Source organism: Lissotriton vulgaris, chromosome 1_1, assembly GCF_964263255.1.
Source record: "Lissotriton vulgaris chromosome 1_1, aLisVul1.2, whole genome shotgun sequence".
Lineage (NCBI taxonomy): Eukaryota > Metazoa > Chordata > Amphibia > Caudata > Salamandridae > Lissotriton > Lissotriton vulgaris.
Window position 1 is genome coordinate 1,080,685,396 of NC_141685.1, and position 6,026 is coordinate 1,080,691,421.

The following is a 6,026-nucleotide window of genomic DNA, read 5'->3' on the forward strand; positions in this document are numbered from 1 at the left end:
TACTAACAGACTCAAATACTCCTGGTGCCAGAATTGCCCCAGATGTAGATTTCTAACCCAGATGTGACAGTAGTGGTAGGTTAGAGGACTAGTCATCAGTTCCACTGCCCTGATTTCCATTGCTGCCATGACTGGTGCATACCATCTAGAATTAACATCACAAATTAAGCACTCTCTGACAATCTTCAATTAGCAGCTCCCCAACTAACTCTTGCTGCATCGCAGTTGTACCTCTGAACATCACCTTCAGCTACCTACACTTTTTAAGCAACCACACCTTTCAGTAAGAACCCACTTGCCCACACCTCCTCCATATATATATTTATATATATTGTGTTGTCTCACACCTCAAAACACACCAAGACTCCTGTGACTGCCTGCAGCGTTCACAAGCTTCATTCGTGTGGGTGTCTGCAAGAGTGTCAGAGGAGCCTGAATATTGGATGCAGTGTTGCGTAGGTGTGGAATTTAATGTTTTTAAATCTTAAAACCATCTTGTCTTCTCGCTTATTCGGCTTACACATGGTGTGTCTTCCTACATAAAAATACTCAATTTCTGAATCTTCCATTTGACCCTTACAACACTTGCTTATTATATTTTGCTTTACCTTTACAGGACACAGTGAGCTTCGTGGCCCAAACTACAAAAAGACTCCTACAACATTTCAAAACAAAATACAAAATAACATGCCAGGACATCAGGTTTACTTTTTATGTCTAGATTGGCAGCACAATTATCTGCAGACCTATTGTTATCAATGTTTTAATATGAACATAGAGTGAACTTCTGCTCCATCCAGAGGAATATTCCTTTCTCATCTCATGCTATTGGCTGTTTGGTGTACTTACCTTTTTGCCTTATATTTCAAAGCACGGGGGACAGTTTTACATTTCAGTAGGACATGGAATCATCATACTTTACATTTTTTTTAGCTCATCGGTGATTTTTATACAGAGAACACTCTTTTTTTGATTTTCCTTTTTTCACAGCTGTAGACTTTCTTGAGGTTTAATCAGAACTCAGAATGAAAGCTCAAGCCAGAACTATTGCTTTGCAATGCAATATTTCCCATGCTCGACAGCAAGGAGAATGTTTTGTTTTCGAAAGAGATAGCTCTGTTATGTTCTACATAATTTAATTTCAATTTTCTTACCCTGCATCGATACCCTAGTTTCTTAAGAACAATAAATTGTAGTCTCTACGTATACTAGTTTGATGGACGGATTTTCCGCAGTTCCTAAAACCCTATCAAGGTGAAGAAGTGATGAAGGAACAAACCATACCTTCTCATAGGCAACTTTGTCTTGGATGTACGGAAGGCGTGGTTAGTAGAGTTTTATCCTGGCAATCATAGTTCTTAAGGAATAGTTGAAACATGTCCCTGGGAGGTGGTAGTTATCATCTAATAAAATGATTTATTCACTTGCGGCTCATGCTCGCTCAGCTCATGCTCCTAGACAAGGCACTGCATTTTCGATTCATAGGACAAGACAAGTCGCCTTACAGTTCAACCTCAGGACAAAAAACCAAAGGAGAACCTTAGCTAAAGTACTACCAAGCCAGATAATCCACTCTTAGGACGAAATATCTAGGTGATAGCTCCTTCTCATTGCAGACATTCACCCTGTGGTGCAATACACTTCTGAAGAAATTAAGGACCAACAATAGCCACGAAGATTTTAGAAGAGCAGTAAACACCTGGATGTTCCTATATTCTGGACCCAACTGAATCCATGCCGCAACCATGGAGTGGTTTGTATATGCTCCTTACGATCCTAACCTCATACTCCTTTGGTAACAACCACAAGCATAAGCAGCAGGTTCATGCTGAGCATACCCTGCCAGCTTGTTTCCGGTCCAGGGAAGACATGGCTCTGAACTGGGGTGGCAGAGTGGACTAAAGAACGGTGATGGATTAAACCCAGATCTTTTGACTGGGTGTGAGTGTTTGATTGATCAGATGCTCCGTCCATCACCACCCCCTTTTGTACCGCTTTTGGCCGCCATAAGTGTGGCAGGGTATGCTCAAACGTGAGTCCCTTGCTCACTTTGCCACTGGATTCAAGCAAGCCGGGCTGAAGACGGCTGGCATGCCAGAAACCGGTCTTTGGAAGCTTGTTTCCGGTCCAGGGAAGACATGGCTTGGCAGTTCGGGCTGGACTGTTCCCATGAGGCACAGGATCAGACTGATTTGCATATAGCCATGTCTGAACTAGGGTGGCAGAGTGGGCTAAAGAATGGTGATGGATTAAACCCAGATCTTTTGACTGGGTGTGAGTGTTTGATTGATTCAGATGCTCCGACCATCACCACCCCCTTTTGTACCGCTCTAAGTCTGCAGCACACTGTTTTGGTTATCACAAAACACCAAAACTCAACACTAATAAATGTTACTTCTTCCAACATCTGTCTCCCATCTGTGCACCAGACAATGAAGTTAGTACCTCCCTGACTGCTGAAAAGTGTTTTGGGGCCTCAACTGGAGGTCAGAAAGTGCTACAGGAATGCGGCAATGCACTGTATAACATAGAGTCGCCAAAATGGAGACAGCCACTGAAGTTCAGGAGCATGCTTAAGACTACAGAAACCAGGGTCCCCTCCTCTTTGCAATCTGCAACCCCACAAGAGGCACCGGACGTTCCAAAATTGTGGGGTGCCATCTCTAAATGCAGAGATCCAATGGCAAAGGTGGGCTGTTCCCAAAGCAAACTAAACTGTAGCTCATGTTATAAGACCCATCCTAAACAAATCCCTACAAGCAGTAAAATGATGCCTACCCTAGCATCTAAACAACAACAGAATGTCCCTGCGAATAACATCAGCTCTCCTTATGTGATTAACATCTCTTGTTCAAACCTTTATGGAGGGCTTTGGGATTTACACAAGGAACACTGCTGCTGATCCACCCGGAGGGCGTGGCAGGGGGTAAGGGGTCCTAACAACATCTATGTGCATGTGTAGAGACCAGGCTGAGGTAAGAGACTACCAAATCATGAGCCAGTGGATCCTGTTGTTTAGGTCGAGCCTGGGCAGCGCATGCGCTGCGAGAAATGCTGTCTTCAGGTTGGGACTTGAGGCTCCGCCCACTCTCCACCAATATTTTTCATTGGCTTGTGTCAATGTCCACTGTAAACTATGGCTGTTCATTGGTCAATAGGCTTAGTAGTCACTACTTAGTACCGCCTTGTCTCATTTTGTAACCTCCCATGGCGACACCCCCTGTTACGTGTGTTGTTACTCAGTAGGCTTTAATTACAGCCTCCGAGCACTATTTTCTCAAATAGCTTTGACACCCTCTCTCTTAACGCTTTTTAAACTTTTTTATAGGACGGGCGCTGAATGTAATAGGTCTTGCATTTGCGAAAGTTTAAACTATTGGCAGTCTAAATGACAATGCCTTTTATTTATCTGTTTTAAAAACAACACATAAATAAAGGCACTGTCATTTACAATGCCAATAGCTCAAACTCTCGTGACTGCGAGACCTATTGCATTGCAAATGCTTGTTTAGTTTTGCAAATGCCTTTAGTCCCAGTTTGTTTGTATTTTACCTACTTCCATCTAAATTTACTAGGGCAGGACTCTCTGGTAGTGCAGTTCTTGACCTATTGAGCTGTCAACAGAGTGGTGTGTGTCCAGCTGCTCATGGTAGGGCATTATGACGTTTGCTGCTTTAGGCCCACATTTGGACTCACATTGTAGTGACTCACATTTTTGTGTTATTGAGAGTTTTATATAGGTGAACCTGCACCTTAATCACAGTGTTGTGCAGGTTCACATTTCAATCACCCTTTTAGAAATGGGGACAGAAGTTCACTTCTTTAAACTCTACTGATGTGCTGCTTCGTCTCATTCAAGCAGCACAGCAGGATTTAATGAGGTGTGATGCAGGGCTGCAGAGCCCAGATGTCAAGGCCGGACCCTGGAGCTCTTCACAGAATGGGAGGTAATGTGAAGAAAAAGGCAAATATATATACATGAAGCCCTGAGACCTAATAGGTGATTTAATCCTATTTCTATGTCTGTGCCCGTCCCGATTTTTAGGTTTCGCCTCGCCGAAAGCTGCGCAGCAGACTTTCGCGCAGGCGAAATCTTATGAGTTACAGTATGGATGTTTGTGCCGCCTATCTGTTCCGTTGGCTAGCTCCATAAATGGAGGCTAGCCATTGGAAGAGAGAGGCGTCCGTCATTCTCTGAGGCGATTCATGGGCGTTCCGCAGATTCTTTCCCTCTCCGCAACGTCATGAAGACGTGGCCACTGTGGGCGTGTACTTTAAAAAAAATAAATTTTTTACACGATGTTTGTGTTCATTATTAACTTTGTCCCTGTCCAGCGTGGCTGTATCCTGACCACCTTCCCGCTGTCCGTCCACCCTCCCGCTATCCTTGTCTTTGTTCATGCACCCCCCCCTCGTTCACCCTTCTTGTCACAGACAACGCTGCCGCCCGGAGAAGGACGCCTCTGCCTGGCCCATCAGGAGTTTGTGGATCCTTCTTAAATCGGGGTTTAAGGGACGCTTGGGACCCCCTCATCTGCCTAACCGAAGGTCTTGTCTGCGGCCGCCCCCGTCCGTGAGATGAAGGAACGGCTAATGCTGCGGACGTGAACGGTAAGTGGGTGCCTACCACGCGAGCCCCGGCCAGCCCTCCACCAGAGTAAACAAGTGTGATGTTGGGGGGACGTGCTGTGTTCACTGGGCAGGCTGCGGGGGAGGGGTGCTGACTTCCCAGACACTGCTCCCGGAATGTCCCGGACAATGCTGGCGCTCTCGGATGTGGCTTGCCTGGGGTGATGACTTCCCGTGTAAACTCCTGGCTCGGGAGGGGGAGTTGGGCTCGCAAGACAGTTTTACGCTGTCTGAAAATGCTGCGCATTGCACTTGGAGAGCGCGGGGTGTGTTTATTATTTCACTTGGAGAGGACAGGGTGTGTTTTAGTTCCCACGGTCTCTGAAGTCGCTTTTTACACCCACCCCCACCCTTATATGTTCTAAGTCTTCACCCATCCCCCAAAAAACAGCACTAGGACCGCTGTTCGCAAATATGCAGAAGGTGATCGACACCTCGTCCCCTCCAAGGTGACCCGGTGGGGTCTCAGCCCCCAGGCTTATAAAGGGCTTGGGGTCTCCTTCAGTGTAGGTACCACGATACCCCAGGAGGGTAGTGGATGCCCAGGGAATGAAACCAGAGATGCTTCCCTACCAAGGGGGTGTAACCTTAGACGTCTGTCCTCACGGGGACAGTGCCCAGAGGCCTGTCTGTGAAGGGAATATAACTAGCGCCTAGGGAATGTAAGCCCAAATGGCTGCCTACCCAAGCATTGTTACTGGAGACGCCTGGATGCCCTGAAAGTACCGTACCAGATGTCTTAATACAAGGGAATTGTCTGTGGAATGCCATCATACATGTGTACACAGTGGACTTACTAGATGATGTAACCTCCGCCGCCAGGAAATGTAGGTGTGTAAATGTCCCTGTAGTATGTATCTGTATTTATCTGGATACGCTTGCAGTGTAACTGCCGATGTCAAGGTTGCAAGGAAGCCTAACCGCATAATTCTAGATTCTTTGTGAGTGTGGGAATGTTATTAAAGACTGTTAGACACCCAGGGAATGTAATTGCAGATGCCGCTTAAGCAGCTATTGTACATTTCTAGCGACCCATGAGGTGTTAGCGCAGCTGTTTGGGAATGTGCAGTGCTACTGTGTTATTCAGTAGATGTGCACGTGCTTGTGTTTAGTGGCCACTATGTTATTGACATGTCTGCCAGCCTGTTATCCTCGTCGTACTGTCTACCTCTTCTTTTTTTCCTCAGCCTACCTGCCACCATCAACCTGTTTTATGTGCTACTTAAGGAGCTGTTGTTGAGAATTAAATGTGTTGAAAAAAGCTTAAGGGGGTGGGCCTGTAGAAATTTGCACTATGCTCCTCGCATCCATCAAGCCCAGCCAGCCCTACTTCAATATATAGAATAGCTCTAGAGGCACTTTTTTAGAGGGTGCTACATCACAAGGCCGTAACAGTC